Source organism: Meleagris gallopavo, chromosome 1, assembly GCF_000146605.3.
Source record: "Meleagris gallopavo isolate NT-WF06-2002-E0010 breed Aviagen turkey brand Nicholas breeding stock chromosome 1, Turkey_5.1, whole genome shotgun sequence".
NCBI lineage: Eukaryota > Metazoa > Chordata > Aves > Galliformes > Phasianidae > Meleagris > Meleagris gallopavo.
The window spans coordinates 16,291,653-16,310,057 of NC_015011.2; the positions used below are offsets into that span (position 1 = coordinate 16,291,653).

The 18,405-nt window shown below is 35.8% G+C and overlaps 1 long non-coding RNA gene across 1 annotated transcript; it reads left to right on the forward strand.

Annotated features, from left to right (window-relative positions):
* The first annotated feature begins 8,519 nt into the window (after positions 1 to 8,519).
* Positions 8,520 to 18,183, forward strand: LOC109365171. The gene is made up of 3 exons (XR_002110820.2): positions 8,520 to 8,925; positions 11,849 to 12,058; positions 16,577 to 18,183. It is a non-coding gene; the product is annotated as an uncharacterized LOC109365171 (long non-coding RNA).
* The last annotated feature ends 222 nt before the right edge of the window (positions 18,184 to 18,405 follow it).

Below are 18,405 nucleotides of genomic sequence, written 5' to 3' on the forward strand. Positions count from 1 at the left end.
ATTATTATTTTCCAACAAAACCAAATGGAAATGTTGCAGCAAATTTATGTGAAGCCTATTCAGATTGATCAGTTTTGCAGAAAAACCTCTGTGAAAACAAATCCAAAAATGTAAAAGAATTAAATAGATGAGGTTTTTTGTTTGTTGTTTTTTAATTTCACCAAGACACTGGAAATAGACGAAATACAGTAGAGAAACACTGAACTCTGCCTTCTATAAATATCAATGAAATGGTAACTAATGTCAGACAACATTGTTTTTCTGTTATATTCAGTAGATGTGATCATGGGTCATCAGAAGAAACTGTTTTCTGCATAACAAAATGACACAACATAAATGTGTTTTGATGGTAGAACAGCGATAAAATGTTTTATAAATTCTCAGTAGTTTAGGACAAAGTGAGTACTCTGAAGAAACTGGCAGGCAAATTAAATACCAAATATTCAGTATCCTAAATGCTTCATGAGGAGTTCAGCTTCATACATGCAACTAGTGTAGTAGTTTAATTGTATGGAAAAAGAAAAAGGAGAAACATTCACAGAACATTTTTATTTCCACAGTTAAGCCCAGTGTAATCCTGAAGTTGGCATGATGTAAGAGTAGATTTAAAACTGGTCTAAATTGTCCATTTTTACTGTCAAACACTTCCCTCAGACACTTCCATGTGCCTTCTATGCTCCAGAAGCTTCAGTACCACAATATGGTGAACTGAAATATTATCTCAATTTCAGATGCTGGAGCACAAAATACAGATTATACTCCTCCTATAAAATCGTAGCAGTCCCTAAAGGGTCCAGAGGAGAATTAACATACTACTCCATGTGGAAATAGTCACTCTATTCCAGCTGCCCTCAGGACTAGAGAAATATTCCTGACACACATTTTTAGGAATGTAGGCATAATCTCAAAGTCATAACCTGTCTCAACAGTGTTTATATGAATTCAGAAGTGGGATAGATTTATTTATGAATTTATCTCTGAAACTATTTTTCTTCAAGGATGAAGGAAAAAAAAAGGATAAATATCATATGCTCTTGATAATTATAAATTTTATTTCTCTTCTATGAAAAAAATGAAAAAAAAAATAAAATTGTTTTCACTGATTTTTCCGTATAACTACATTCCTTACTCTTTCAGTGATAGGAGAATTTTAACTTATTGTAGTTATTGTACTCATTGTTTCCTGAAATAAAGCAAAATCTGGGCTTTTGAATCTGTAATTATTTTCAAATGGGGTGGTAATACACACAAAAATCTAATCAATATACATATATGTTTTCTTATTTTTTTTCTGTATAATTACTAAAAAAATGTTGGTTTTGTTTGTTTTTGGTTGCTGTTCATGACTGTCAAAACTTTTAATTAAATTTAAGCCCTCTAAGATTATGAAAAATAAATACTTCATATTAAGATTCAAATCAGATATCACTTTTTCATCTATATTGGCTTACCCACAGTTTTGCAGTTTAAATCTTTCAGATATGTGATAATTCATCTCTCTTTATATTTATCTACTTTATAAAGTAATAATTGTCAATTAAAACAACAAAATAAAACTCCATACATTTACATTATAATAGGATTTTGAAACAATATAATCTGGAACTCTTAATCCCAAAATCCTGGTCTGAAACTTGTACAAAAGGGCATGAAACAAAGCCTGACCTACCTGGTCTATGGGAATGTATTGTTACCTGAATCATAAGAGCTTCAGTGGAAGATGACAGTTGACTCTACTATCTATACAGAAGAACATTTCATTTTATATAAATGTTGACTTCTGTGATTATAAGGAATCTTAAAAAAAAAATCATAATTAACCATGATATTCAAATAATACATGATTATTAAAAATGAGAGTAACAAGTGGAATGGACGTACTGCACCTGCAAAGACATGAAGAGCACAAGTTCAACTAATTGTGCTTTAGACAGAGATTTACAATGTTGACTAGAGGGAATGGCCTCAGGTTGATCCAGGGAAGGTTAAAGTGGGATATTAGGAAAAATTCCTTCTCCAAGAGAAGGTCAGGTGCTGGAACAGGCTGCCCAGGGAGGTGTTTGAGTCACTGTCTTTGCATGTGTTCAAGAAATGTTTAGATGTTGTATAAGTACATGGTTTAGTGAGAAATATTGGTGGTAGTTGGATGGTTGGACTGGATGATTGAGGAGCTTTTTCCAACCTTGGTGATTCTGTGGTTCTGTTGTTCTGTTACTTCCTCAACTGAGAGAGCACAAGCTTTTTGTCAGGAGAGATGACAGGACTGCATAAATGGAACATCAAGAGACAGGAAATACATGGCAAACAGGCACCGCTAGGAGGTCATTCAGATAGAGAACCAGTTGGATTCTTTTGGTGTGAAGGCACAGTCACAAATCTATGATCTGTCCACCAGCAGAGAAAAGACACAGAAAGACAGGACTGCCTTCAAAGAGTACATACAATACTACTAAATAGTTTGAAAATAGATAGTTGAATTGGAAGCTATACAATACTACTAAATAGTTTGAAAATAGATAGTTGAATTGGAAGCTGCCTATCTAGTTTTCTCTGCCATTCCACTCTTCAAGCCCACTTTCACTTCGCAAGCCCATCCTTTCTTCCTTTCTTATTCTTTCCTGCTTCTCTTCACAGTTAGAGATACAAGGTCTGCTCCCAAAGTAATGCCCCGTATTTTATTATGCTGGCTCAGAAGATCAGAGACAGATGTTGGTGGTGTGGCAGTAGAGGTTGAACCTTCCCGCAGATATTCCATTAAATCATGTTCCTGTGTGACAGGTGGCAGCAGAGGCACAGTCTGACAAAATGGCTTTTACTGATAGTGGAGGCTTCCACAACCCAGGTGCAAGATCTTGCACTTGGCTTCAATGAAAATCATGTGGTTCACTAGGCCCATTGCCTGTCTAAGTTTCCTTGGGTGGCATTCTGTCCTTCAGGCATGTCAGCCTCACCAAACAGCCTAGTGTCATCTGAAAATCTGGAGGCTTCTTTTGTCTCTGCTGCCAAAACAAATTCTTAAAATGCTTTGTTAAAAATACACCAAAGGGTTTGTGTGCATGCTTCTGGAATTAACTAATTAACTAACTAATAATACATAAGCCAACCAATAATTCCATTTAAATTATATGACTTTTTGCATTATGTTCTGATATAGAAAGAACAGTTGTACCATTAGAGCAAAGTTCATCTTGCTTTCTTCCACAAGTCAAAATACCTCATTACCACTCATTACTTCTCAAGAAGGATATTTTGTCCATGTAAATCATCATTCAATTGAGCTGAAAGTTTTCTTAAATTACTATTATGCTTTCTAACAATTAATCATTTTTGATACTTGTAGAATCTGAGAATAGCAATGAAAAAAAGAGAAATATACATTTAACAATTTCTAATTGTTTTGAAAATGTTCTTCCTAGAAGAGTGTATATGTATATGTATAGTTCCATAAAAACTCATAAGGAGTTTATCATGCAAAGGTTTTCAGTAGTTGTATGCTACAGAGGTTGTGAGGATCTTAGGTGATATATTTTATTATTAATGACATTTGCTGCTCACCTGTGGGAATTCCTTTTATTTGTGCTACCAGACATCTATTAATATGACAGGACTAGTGGACAGCTAGTTTAACAGGCCATATAATCAACATCTGCATAAATAGCTCATTTATCATGGCCATGTCAAATCTGTCAAAAACTCAACCTTTCTGGAAACAAAAAAAGAATCACAGGAAAGGTTAACAAATTTAGAATGCTCTCGAAGTCTCAGTACGTAAGTATTTGCAACAATGAACTTATTTTATATTTGCCATAATTTATTGTCTCTGCTTGTAGACAGTAATTGAATAATCTATTTGCTATTTAGTATAGCTGCATGATTTCCTATAGCTGCAAGCATTTTCAATATGAATAAGGGTTCTTGATAAATGCTGAATGGAAAAATGTGATGGTGTGGAACCAATGAATTGAAAAGATAATTTAGGACCAGATCCATTGAAACACAGAGTGAGCCCTGTAGGAAGATATTCTCTCAATTCATACTACTTTGAGAATAAACTGTTTATTATCTTACATACACAAAATCTTGCAAGATTAGATCTTAAACAATGATTCTGTTAAAAGAGAATGTTTGTTATTAAAATGTCATTAAGACATTCTCTTTCCTCAAACCTCTGTTTGAAAACATGAGGAAAATAACAGGATGTTCTGAAGTAAACTTTTATCTGTCAAAACAATACAGTTCAGTATTATTCACTGTCCCTGTAGATAACTATTCAAGATGATACTGTGCTTTATTGCTGCTTCACTGGCTGTTTTCTTGTCTTAATTTTAATTAATGATGGAAATGAAAAGTAACTACAATGCAATATAATACAGTGGAAGGATATTAGATACATCAATCATGCATATTTTATTTCACTGGTATAACCAATTTTCTAGTTTGCAAACTTAGATTTGCATGCATACCCTCAAATTAAAGAATAATAGTTGTGAAGGGAAACTTCATTTTTGAAAGTTCATCTCATCAATAAATTAAGATTAGGAAACAGATGCACTGCATTCTCAATCATGTCATTATTGAAACTCATATATGCTGAAAACTAATGCATATTACTTTATAAGATCTGTGGAATTTTATGTATTACACTATTGATTTAATTAGTATATTCTTATAGCAAAAGTAACACAATAATAAATGGAACGCTGCATTTACCAATGGCTAATTGAAATTCATTTTTATGTTATTCGGGTTTACATAATTCAGATTTTATTCAGTGGATAATTGAATGGATGGATACATGCAAGAGGAACATCTCCATTTCACAGGAAATTGAAGTATCAAATAAACAAAAGAATGTTATTGTAATTTTTCCATATCAGACAGAAATGAAACAAATAACCTAGAATCCACTCCTCACAATATTCTCAGTCAAATGTTAGGCACTGGGATCTTATATGGGAAAATATTTTCAAATATTCTAATTTAACCATGCCTGCATTGTAACCAAAAGACGGACTACAGCAAGCCAAATTATGAAAAAAAGGGATTTTCAGTTGAAAATATAATATGATGAAAGAAAATAAAATTATATCTAGATATTAAGTACATACGTGTCATGGTTTCATGGTTTTTCATCAGTATTCCATACCACAGCATCATGCAGTGCACTGAGAGTGAAAAAGTTAATGCTGCAGTTCTGTGGATTATCCATATTCTTCATGAGTTCCGGTCGGTTGGCCTCAGAAGAGAAGAATGAACTACAATTCCTGGAAGACTTCTTTTTTTCCATTTCTGTTTTCCTTTTGGAGGGAAAGATAAAACAGGCTGGGAGTCATGAATCGTTGCTCTTTTTGCTCCCTGGCCGCTTCTCTTACAACATTTGAGCAAGGACTTCAGTTTCAGAAACTCTCACTCTCTTTCATATTTTAATTGACTTATTAGCTTCAATTCCAATCATGTTTTATTATACTGTATTATCTCACATTCTGCCACTGTATTTAGTAAACTGAGTTGTTTTTTTCCTGGTTTCCTTGTCCAGGCGTGTCTCCCTGCCTTTTCCCTTTCCTTCCTCCCCACCCCACAAGGCATGGATCCATGTATGTCTTTGCCCCCTTGTCACAAAAACCATGCCTAAGTGTGACAATATGGCAAAAGAAAAAAAATGATTGGCTGAGAATTTAGTCTGCTGTGGTTCACTGATTACTTTTGATTGATCATTTAAGATTTTTAAAAATATTTTTAATATCTAGAGTTTATCTTCTCATTCTGACTTTAGAAATTTGTATAGATTTTTCTTTTGTTAATTACTTTGTATTTCCTTTGATGTTAGTTTTTTCTTCTCTGATTCTACTTTGCTTATTTTCAACCAAGTTCATTTAACTCTATCTTCTTTCTCATTTCCTATCTGTGTATTCCCATAGTGTATTGTCTTACTTGCTCTTTCATTGGAGATGTACCCTGATTGGTTCTGTGTAGTCACTTCAAATCCTTTTTTTTTCTCATGAGTCAGTACTTGCTTGTTTGTTTTCTTATTCATTTGAAGCTATTTTTTCAGCACTTCAGAAGCTGCATCTTTAGTGAAAGACAAACAGGCAGCAGCAGCTTTTGGAGTCATCCAGCTCAACAAGGAATCAGGTGCTCTTTTTCTCTGATGAATTCTCTCTTTTCAGTTGACAGCTTTACTATTGTTTGCAACAGCAGCTATTCACTAATTTAATGTAACAAAACTTTCCTTCATCCTCTCTTGTTCATCTGTTTCAGGAAGCAGCAACTGTCTCAGATATAAAAAGTACTTTATACCTATTTTTCCATAAGCCCTGAGGAGAGGCTGTCAGTGGGTTGGGAAATCTTGGTATGCGAATCTCTGGGAAAGAAGGTAGAAATAAGCAAATTTTGGATAAGGCCTCTACTGGTCCCTGAAGAATATCTATAGCAAAATAAGGAAAGATATAGGAGAGAGGAACTGGTGCCATGGAGGAAAACTGATAATTTCCAGTCAAGGTGGGAGATTACATCTCTTTAGCCAACACAATGACTACTACTAAAACAAACAAACAAAAAAAACAACCTTACAGCACTTCTTCCAAAATTTTTTGGAACAGCAGCTCCATTGCTTTTGAGGATCACCACTATAGCAAAGGTAGCAAAGTACTAATTCAAAGTTCTTTTGCTCATTCACATCAGGACCATTTATATAGCACTTTCCCAAGTGGGGATGCACAGAATACTCCATTCTGGCATCATAACTCCTTGGTTTTAGGTAGTAGCCAGTACTGTACAATTATACAAAACTATTTAACTTACTATGCCCTACAGAAAAGTATTATACTGTGACCTTTCGCAGTATTTCACCTTTCTGCAAAAATCAGTGAACTTTTGGGTAGCACTCTCTTCTCCCTAACAAGGCGACTCTAACATCCCCCCTTACTACGAAACTAAACTATGCTGTCTTCCAGCTCGCATGACTGACCTCCCTGAGGATAAATAGTCTTACTGAAAAAGACTGAGGCAAAGACATTAAGTACCTCAGTATCTTCCTCATCCCTTGCCACTGTTTCCTCCTATATCCAATAAAGGATGGAGATTCTCAGTCTTTTTTTGTTTGTTTGTAGAGTTATAAAAATATTGTTAACTGCCTTTTACAGCTATAGTCAAATTAAGATCCATCTGGGCTTCAGCTCTACAAATTTCCTGTCTGCATAACCTCACAATCTTATGTGGGCTAAAAAATCACATCTGATTAGAACAAGACATTATTGTATTAAAAGGGTACAGAGTACACTTCATCTCCAGCATAACAGATAATAAGTAACAATGATAACAATAAATTTGGGTGATATGACTTTTTAGACAGCTTTTAGATTACTTTAACTGTTTAAAAAGACTGAGAAAGAGAGAGTGTTATTAAACTCTGGAACTCTTTGCAATAATTTAATTATTTAAAAAATAATAATAATAAAAAAAAAACAACAGGAAATGGTCATTATCATACAGTGAGCAAATAGTTAAGCAGATGGCAAGCTGAAAATATTTCCTGATTAGTCCATTCTACAACTACTTGGTGTGTCACTACAGCCATTTGACTAACTTGACCACCTGGTCTATCTTGTCATAAGCTCCTTAGGACAGGGGTTATCAGTTATCTTTCCATTAATATTATTTACAGTACAGAGAAGCCTACATCACCGATTACTAATAGAAACATATTCATACATTGTAACACTGAACATTCATCAGGAAATTTAAGTATTATCTTTGTGAAAGTATCTCCCATAGTGATATCTATTATTAAATAATAAAAGATTTCCAATTGTTGTGCTTTTATTCTCAAACACTTTGTTCAAGGGAATTGAAGATAAACATTCTGAACAAGAAAGCAATTAAAGGATTAAGGATCTTAATAAGTGTACAAAATAAGTCAACTTTTTCTTTGCAATGCCCTCATGTCTTTGAAATGTGGGAGAACTATAAAATGCTAAGCTGCTTTTACTTTAAGTGTTTTCAATAGTTTTGTTCTCTTTCCTGACATCATTAAATAAGTTGCAGCTTTAAGCAAGATGCTAAAGGTAGCAACTTTCCCCTCCAGAAATGTGGCACCAAAAAAAATATAAATTCTTAATAACAAAATACATACAAGTTCTTTCAGAAGTTTCATCCCCAATCAAGCTTCCTTCAAGATAGTGTACTGTTAGGACCAAAAAAAAAAAAAAGAATTTCAGGAAAGTTTTTGTCACCAGTGAGAGCATTATTAGAATCTGCCTGATCCTTACTAATTGGATTCAGCTGCCAGTACAGAAGCACTTTTTGAGAAGTAAGTATTTATGAAAGTGTTTATGAAAAAGAAATTTTTTAATTTATTTTTTATTATCTTATTTAATGAATTATGGTATAAAACATTAACTTAAAATATTCCAAATCTCTGAAAGCTATTTCCCTGTTAATGGAAAATAGTCTTGCAAGGCTTCAAAATATCCTGCAGGTTGGCAAAAAAGTAATATAGTAAAAAATGAACCTGCAATAAATGTTCATCTTCTATAGGACTTCCAGCATTGCAGTGTAACAGTAACAACAATTAAACATTTGATAAAGAAAAAAGAATCCCACTAAGGTGAGGACTGTCAATATCTTGAGCAAAGAAAAACCTCATATGACAATAGAGAAACATCATTCTTTTCTTTTACACTCGTGAATTTGCTTTCACAGAGTGACCTTTATGACGTTTTGGACATTCTCTCTTGTCAATAGATGATTAATGTCAGGGAAAACACTCCAAATCTTCCATAGATCACACAGATCTACAGTGAGAGCAGCAGGTTTATTCTGTTGTACTGATTCTACTTGCCATGTTTGTGATGTCATAGAGGTCTGAGGGGGTTTCTGTCTGTGTGTGGAGGCATGGCAAGCAGCGACCAGTCTCATGAGTGACAGGTGAGAGTTAGGCACAGCCATCTGAGTTCAAAAGGCTGGAAGCCACAAATAACCCACCTCTAGAGAATGCCAGCGAGCCTACCCAGTCCATGAATCATGTTATACAATATTCTTTGTGTGTGATGGTGAGGAGGCACAGACCTGGTAACAACTAGGCAGAAAAATACATGTTCTGCTTCTGTTCCTCAGTCACCCATACAGAGCTCCTTGCAGGTTATGTGACCACCCAGCTCTAAGGCTGTGGGATGTGCCTAGCATTACAACCTGAGATGGAGGACAAGAGCAACTATAAATTTGAGATATGTGCTGGTAGATGGTAGCTAAACTTCAAGGCAATTAGGCAAATTAGGCAATTAGGACAAACTACATGTTTTGGGATGCATTAAACACATCATAGCCAGCCAGTAAAAAGAGGTCAATCTCCCACTATATTTAGTGTTGACGCAGCCTTACTTTGAATGTTGTTTAGAGATCTGGTTTCCACAATATAAAGATATATAAGATAAATATTTTTTTTATGTATAACTTTTAAATTTTTTATAAGATAAATAAAGATAAGATATTTGAAAGCATTGAGTAGAAGACTGCAAAGCTGGTAAAAGGCCTGGAAGGCTTGTCCTATAAGAAGAGGTGGAGAACACTTATCTAGTCTAGAGAAAAGGTGACAGACAAGCTACCTCAATGTTTGCTACAACTTTCTGAGGAAGAGAAATGCATAGGGAGGTACCAGTATCTTCTCCTTTGTAACTGATGATGGCATGCACAGGAGCAGCACAAAGCTGTGCCAGGCAAGGTTTCAGACTAGATGTTAAGAAAAAATTATTTATTTTGTGGATGGTCAAACACTGGAACAGGCTTCCTACTGATGTGGAAGATACCCCCATGACTGTCAGTATTCAAGAGGCATTTGGACAATGCCCTCAATAGTATGCTTCTACTTTTGATTAGCTCTGAAGTGGTCAAGCGGCAGGCATTGATATCTTTGTAAGTCCCTTCCAACTGAAATATTCTGTCCTATTCTATACTATTCATTCGGTACAGGAACTCTCAGGATTTTCTTCCACCTCTGTTACTTCTCGTGGGGTTTTCTTTTCTGATCCTATGTCTTTTCTCTTTGCAATCTTCATCTCCTCTGGAAGAAACAGACTTCCTGTGTTTATTCTTTTTCTATTGACTCTGGTGTCTCTGACCTTTAAAAATTTTTTGTTGTTGTTTGTTTTTTTTGCATTTATGATATAGTAATTTGTAAACCTCTACCCTACATAGTGATTGTTGAGCTACTATCTGCTCTTCCTTTTTCTTTTAATCTATATCAGTTCTCACTTCTACTATTTCTTTATTTAGTCTTCTATTGATAACTAAAGAGTAAACAAGGACAACAGTATAAAGAAAAGTACTTTTTGTGCCATGCTTGTCAAAAAAGTGAACCATTGTTCCCTTGGATGTATAAGAAGATATATATTGTTAGAGGCAGTACTTAGCAGTTTACTTTAGTTGGCAGCAATACAATGCCTTCAATATGGTGAAAGAAGACTGTAATTTTTGGTTACAAACATTTACACTAATCAGGAAATTACTAACTAGATTTATCTGATAGAAGCAGCTCCATCAGTATGGGAAACAACAGAAATACCAATGGCTAGGAATTATAGATAGTTTTACTTCTTCTGTGTTGAGAAAAAAAAACAACTATTAATGACTCAGGAGATAACATAAAGAACAGTTAATATAAAAGGCCACTTTCAAAGATTTATGGAGTATTGCTTTATGTATCCTATGGCAGTTAATGCTTTTCATAATAATTTGCATCTAGTTGCAGACAAAGTATGCCAAAGACTGGGTAGGCATTTCAAAAAGACACAGGGAAGGATCACTGACATTCAACCCCCATTTCTACTGTTTACATAAATCTCTACAAGATGTGATTAGATTTATGTCCTAGCATGCCTGAACAGCATTTCTGTTACTTGAGTAAGTACACTGAGACAACCTCCAATTCAGAAAAATCTTTGTTTCAGGCTTCTTTTCATGTTTCTGCTTTATAAATCTACTGAAGATATGTAAGAAGCACGTTACATATAGAAAAAAAATATATAATTTTAAATAGGAAAAATGTAGAAATATGAACTAACAAAAAAAAAAAGACATTCTTATTTTTTTTCTCAGCAAGTTCACAACTAAAAAAAACATCTTCAATTTTTGTAAATTACTTACAAGATCTGATACACTGATATAGACAATAACACTTTGTCTCAGGTGCAGTGACAGAAGGTGTCATTTTCAACAGTTGCTAGCATCCTGTCACTTCATTTCAATTATGACTATAGCAAAGATTTCTGGGTGAACTGTCATTGATCAGAAGTAACTGACTTAAACAATATGAGTATTTGACACTATACTGCAAACCTTTGAAGCCAGTTTGCAGATTGCAAGGCCATAATGCTTAACAGAAAAAAAAATAAATAAATCTAAAGAACAATGAATTAATAGCATGAAAACTATGGAGACCGTTTAGGAACTTTATGATCCAACATGCTTATTAGATGAATGCCAATCTACTGTCTAATTCCACAGACAATATAATATGTAATGTGTCAATTTTCAAAAATATTGTGTAACAGCTTTTTTTAGTATTTATCACTGAATTTTTTTTTTTTAAATGTTTTACATGGACTTGAGAATTCTCCAAATTGATGTTAGAAAAAATACCTTCACTAAAACAGATAAAACAATGCCAAGACGGTAACTGATTAATTGTCAATGTCTCTTATTAAATAAAAACGTTGGGTAAAGTTCAAAAGGACAAAAGAGGACATGCTGAAATGAAAACTGTTTTATAGAACAACAAGCTAATTAATACAAGCCCAAACTAAAACCTGGATTAAATATTTGGGTTTAAGATTCTGTTTTTATATTTCATCAGATTCCAGAATTCTTGGCTGCTAGAAGCAGAGGAATGGCTCGTTTTGAATTTAACTGAAATATAAATTGAAATGCTTATAACACCTAAATGTAACTATGTTCCTTAAAGAGGAAACTAGATTTAGATTTTAATGATCACCTATGAGAAGTGCTCAGAGAATGCCTGATGATAAGAAGGTGGCACACTGAAGATAAAGATCAGTGGACACAGGTATGACCTTCTCTTTTATTGTGGCTTGGGTGTGTACTTCCTGGAGAAGTATTTTCCTGCTATGGGATTTGGACTTCTGAATCTATGCCAAAAGAAAGGCACTAACTTTTTTTTTTTTTTCTTTCAAATACATAAATAATATTTTATAACGTTATAAAACTTTAGTTTAAAAGATACTTTTCTATTCCCATTTTTATTAGTAAACAGTGGAATACTTACATGAGGTACAGTTAAAATGTCTTTCTCTCCCTGATGAACACATACACAGACCAAGGGCATTCTCACTTTGTTCTTTTGAAACTGTTCCATTTTTCATGTAATAATCAAAGATTGTTGGACCAAAGACAGAAGGAAAACAAGGGATAGAATATGCATGTGTGTGACTTTCTAGCTTACTGATTAGAGCTGTCACTCAGAAGAAGAGAAGATATTTGTATTTTAGTTTATGCTTCACTAGCTTGTGGGTTTTTCACTATTACTTTTATTTAGTATTTTTATTATAAAATCATATTGTATGCTTTTGAGCAGGCATTTCCATCACCTTGCTTCCAGCAAGCCAAAACAGAGGCTCATGACACTTTGCCTCTTTCTGGGCCAGTGGCCATAGAATATGAATACACAAAATGAAAAGTGAAGCCCTAATGAGAACCTATGCCTCAGAACAGTTTTTGAATCACAAGGCAAGTCACTTATATTCACTTTTATTTAACCTTTCTGTCCCAATTAATCTGATATTTTTCTGGGAAGTGCAATAGTTTCCAAAGTAATGATTTAAACTTTAGATTAGGTTTCTGAACAGAACATATTCAAGTTGAAGACTAATTTGAAAACAAGGTGTGAATGATAAATTTGAGTTCTAAATGCTTAGTTCTTTAAAACAGTGGTGATATTTCCATAGAACCTATGTTGATCATACATTTTAAACAATATTGGACATACATAAGTCATTCAGACAACATAAAAGGATGCAAAATTTCCAGATCCTAAGGGAGTTAGGAATAAGTTAGATAATTCCCATCAATGGTATGTTGAAGTACTGATTGACATGCCCAATAAATACATCAATAACAACACAATATAAAAAAAACAACTTCTCAGGGTGCAGTGTCATTTGATTGTTTTTTCGATTATGGCTGCTTTGGACATCACTGACCAAGGTTTAAATGCACAGGAATGTCTGCATTCTTTTGTATCCTCATCTCTTGATGTCGTAAAAATAAAAATAAATACAAATCTTTCAGCTCCGATCTGATAGTCATTAACTGATGAAGACTAGTGTCCTGTTCATTTATTATTATACAGAAAAATCAGCGAGAGTTACTCATGAACAGTGGTAAATCTATTTATTGAAACCTGGAAAGTAAATAAAACTTGTCAGCTGTAAGTTGTCTACTCAGCTGACATGTTTTCTGAGGTTGTGTCAAGAGGAGAAAAAGAAGCACAAGGAAAAACAAAATAGACTGATATGTTTCACTTGGTCCAATAGGAAAGACAAAATAGGTCAATAAAAAAAAAAATCAATAATAAAATAAAAAGATAATGAAAATCATCTCAGGGTGTTTTTTTGTTTTTTTTTCCTTTTTTTTTCCCCCTCCCCACCAGCATTACCAAACAGAGAAAGTCCTTATGCCTATGCATATAGTAACATCTCTTTCAAAATACAGCTCATGAACATACAAAAACATACTGGAGAAGGGCCACAAAAATGATCCAAGGGATGGAGCACCTCTTCTGCAAGGACAGGCTGAGGGAGCTGGGGCTGTTCACCCTGGGGAAGAGAAGGTTGCGAGGTGACCTGAGTGCAGCCTTTCAGTATCAAAAGGGAAGCTACAGGAGAGAAACAGACAGGCTTTTAGCAGGGTCTGGGGTGATAAAACAATGGGAAATGGATTCAAGATTAAAGAGAATAGATTTAGGTTAGATACAAGGAAGAATTCTTTTACAGTGAGAGTGGTGAGGCACTAGAACAGATTGCCCAGAGTGGTGGGGGATGCCCCATCCCTGGAGACTTTCAAGGCTTGGGAGATTTTTCTTCCATGACACCCGTAAACATATTTGCTGCAGTCTTCTTTAATTACTACTTGAGATTGCCAATTTACTAACAGACCAAGATTAAAATAGAACACAAGCCCTGTATTCGTGAGGAGCTTGTTGAAAGAAGGCAATTTTATATCAATACCATACACTTGGCAAACCATTTTTTAATATTTTCTAGTATATTGTATATATGTATATTTTCTAGTACTTGGTATAAAAGAACAATCTGTAACATTTGGTATGTAAAAACTAGTGTCGTCAGAAGATCAACACAGTTCTCTTTTTCAACTAGATTTTTTAAAAATAAAATGTATGATGCCATGTTTTCTTAATCATCTACCATTTCATTTCTCCCCAAAACAGCAAAAAGCTTTTAGTGTCAAACTACACAGGGTGGTTTATTAACAACAGATCTTTAAAAAAAAAAACAACTAGCTATACCAGAAAATAGTGCTGAATGGGATTCCCTTCACTTAACTTCTGACTATGCAATATAAAGTTTAGGCGAGCCAGTCATACAATTTTCTTCTAGCAATAAAGAAATAGATGCATGCAGGATGTGATTTGTCTTAGTCCCAGTATAGGAGCACAAAACAGGTTAGCTGAATGATATCTATTTCACACCACTTAAGGGCAACTCGGTTGTATGTCTGCATCTATTCCTAGCAGCGTGATAGAGTTGCCTAATCATAGGTTTGTACTGCTCTCAGCAAATCAGAAGATGCCCCATAGAGCTTCCAGGTGTCAGTGCTAAAAGTTATGCGTCACATTTAGGTGCTACATCAGATCTGGGAACCTTGCAGGGATGACAAATTAATTGACTCCTAGACACTGAATTCTGGTAAAAGGGATTCTGCTTGCTGTTACTCTCTGAGGTGTTAGAGTTGATGAAACAAAATAATATTCATCTGTAGACTAGTGCACATAGTTCACTAGTACAAAACAGTGTGATAATACAGGAATTTGAGTGAGTCCTAAATGAGCCAAAGTGGCACTGATGACATTCTTGGAGTTTCAGCATGGCTAACTAGGGAGCTAGTAGTCTACTGTAAACAGAAACATTTACAAATCTTCATGTAATATATTTTGTATTATTGTATAAGTAACATCAAATGCTAAAAGATCAGTTTTTGCAAATCACTGTATACTGCAGTCTGCAATGAATCTGTGATATTAGATAAGGAGCTGCTGAATTTTATTTTTACTTTTTTATTTACCAATCAGTGGGTACAACAGGAGAAAAAGAATTCTTACCAAGATACATGGAAGTGCAAAAACATCCTTCACAATAGCCCAACTGATATTACAGGATCTTACTGCAAAAGAATACATAACTAGACTTGCAGTGAAGCTTTGTACCAGTTCTCTGACATGAACCCTTCAGGTCATTTTGAAGACCATGTAAACACAGTTTTCATCCAAATTAGACCTAACTAGGAATTCAGTTTGGATTCCTCCTAATCTAATCACAGAAAAATAAAATAAAAGAACAAGCTTAAAGAAGATGGAAACTTATTCAGAGTGAGATGTTTTTGTTATGATTAAGTCTGGGAAGGTAATTTATTTACTGTTTTGAGTGCTGCACATTAAAAATTACATAAGAGTTGGTGCAATATAAACAAAATCAACTGTTTTCATATTTTATTTTGATGATAAAAGTTTCTATCTGTACACAGAGAAGTGGCTTATTTATGTATAGATGTATTTATATAAAAGATTTAGGTGCATTTTGCAGTTTTAAAAAATGCATTTACTTTCAACGTGAATATTTTAAAAAAGAAAACAAAGGAGCAGAAATAAAGATGTAGGAATTGATATTAACTCTAAAAATAAATGGGCAGAACACAATATTCTTTTAACAATCATCTTACTAATTCATGTTTTGCAGTCTTTTTTTTTTTCAAACAAACAAACAAAAAAACAGAACAAAGTGCGTTTACACACTTTTTTTTTCTTTTCTGTTTTGTATTTTGATACGTGTTCGTTAATAAGAATTCAGAGTCAATTTATTTTAACTTCCAGGTGAATGCTCTAACCAGAATGTGAAAATTGATCTTGTACTAAAACATCTAAATTTTCAGCTTAATGAACATGTTGTTGTGCTACAAAGAGAGCGGTGTTAACAGTGGAGCTTCAGCTTTCCTATCTGCAATCATGCTAATGGCTGAGAGCTCAGTAATGAAAGTTATAGATTTAAATTCAGAACTTGTCTAGGATGATTAAGCTATGCCTGATATATCATCAGCAGGTACATGCTGGCTGATAGGTAGGTGACAAAATGTGTTACTAATCTGTGAATTCACTTTTTCACCACTAGAATTATTCAGAGAACTTAACCAAATTCAGAAATAGAATGATTAATACTCAAATCACTTGAGGAAATTTCTATCAAATCTTGATGTTCAATCTCTTAAGGTCTTAAAAACATCTCATGAATACTGAATTGTATTGGTTTTATGTAATCAGATTTTGGTATTCCAGGGGCTGCAAGGGTGGCTTCTGGGAAAAGAATGCAAAAGCTGTTCCATATCAGATCAGAGCCAGTTCCACACAGTTCCAAAATGGACCTGCTGCTGGGCAGAGCTGAGTCATGACCAATGCTAACTGTGCCTCTACAATAAAATATTTAAGAAAGAGAAAAATTGCTGTATGGGAGCAGCTGGAACACTGGAGTGAGAAAATGTGAGGAAAACAGTCCTGCAGGCACCAAGGTCAGTGCAGATGGCAGGAGGTACTCTAGGCATAGAGCAGAAGTTTCCTGAAGCCCAGAAGAGGCCCATGATAGATCAGGCTGTCTCCCTGCAGCCCATGGGCTCCATGCAGAGCAGATCCCAGTGTGCAGCCATGGAGGAGCCCATGGATCTGTTTGGAAGGAATATATCCCATAGGAGGGATCTGCTGCTGGAGCAGGGGAAGTGCATCAGGGTGGAAGAGTGACAGAGAAAAAGTGTTATGGACTGACTGCAACTGCTATTTCCCACTCTCCTGCACTTCTTGGAATGGGAAAGAGGCTGAAGAAGTGCAGGGTTATTTTGTTCAGTAGACTTTTCTAGTTTGCTTTTCATTCTTCCCCAAACTGAGTCTATTTTGTCCGCAGTGGTAATAGGTGAGAAACATCCATATCCTTATCTCAGCCCATTAGCTGTTACTTCATGTTTCCCTCTCTATTCTGTTGAGGAGGGGAAGTAAGAGAGCAGCATGATGAATACTGAGCAGCAAGGTCAAATCTTTTTTTTTTTTCCATTAGCAAGCATTTATGAACATTTTAGTTGTCATTTTTCTTTTTCTTTTGTGTTTTAGCATCCTCAATGTTCTCTAAAGAATTATTCGCTTTCCACTAACATTATTTTTTAATTCTTTCAGGCCAGGGTAGCGGTGGGAGATTTAAATGGGCGCAAACCCGGAAGAGACCCTTTTGATCGCCGAGGTTTGCTGCTTTGGAGCTTCCCCAGGCAGAGCTGAGGCGGCTGATCGCGGGGTGCATAGAGGACTCGCTCAGTTTTCACTCATCCAGGGATTCCCGAGGCATCGGAGCAGCCCAGTACCTCTCGCGAGAGCGGCTCACGTGGCAGGGGCGTTGCCAGGGTAGCGGCTCTCCGTCCCCGCCTCCCTCCCCCCCCCAATAAGAGCGTTGAAGACGGGGAAGAGGAGTTTTGTCACTGTGAAGAGGGTGATAAGTGCGGCTGTACCAGTCAACGACCTGGTAAAAGAGTGAGGGCAGATCCAGCACTTTCAGTAACGGGGCGGAGCTGTTAGTCACACTTGGTAACGCTACTCTTATTGTGCTGGTGCTAGTGGGTCTGCTGGATTGCCATGGCTGCGTCCCGGCGGAAGGCTACTGCCAGGAAACATGTGGGGACCCAGACAGAGGTCCCCTGCACTCGTAAGAGGAAGGCTGTAGCCAAGAAGAGTGTGGAGACCCAGACTGAGGTCCCAAAACAGCACGCTAGCGTTCAGGTTGCTGGCTGACACGAGTGCCAGAGTCTGGCCCTTGAAGTGCCAGGTGATGGAGGCAGCGTCTCTGTAAGGTGCGACCAGGTAAATGACCTTCTCAGTCTGGTGGCCTGCCTGAGGGAAGAGGTGGAGAGGCTGAGGACCATCAAGGACTGTGAAAAGGAATTGACTGGTGGTGCCAGGCCCTATCGGCCCCAAGGTCCCGGCATGCAACTGAGGCTCCCTATGGAGCATGTGGCCCCGGTTGCCTTGCAAACAGCTGACAGAGAGGAATCGACAGACAGACTGTGCTCCTGATACAGTGAGCCCTCAGTCTGCTCCTTCCCTCACAATACTTATGAAGAACTAGGGGGTGT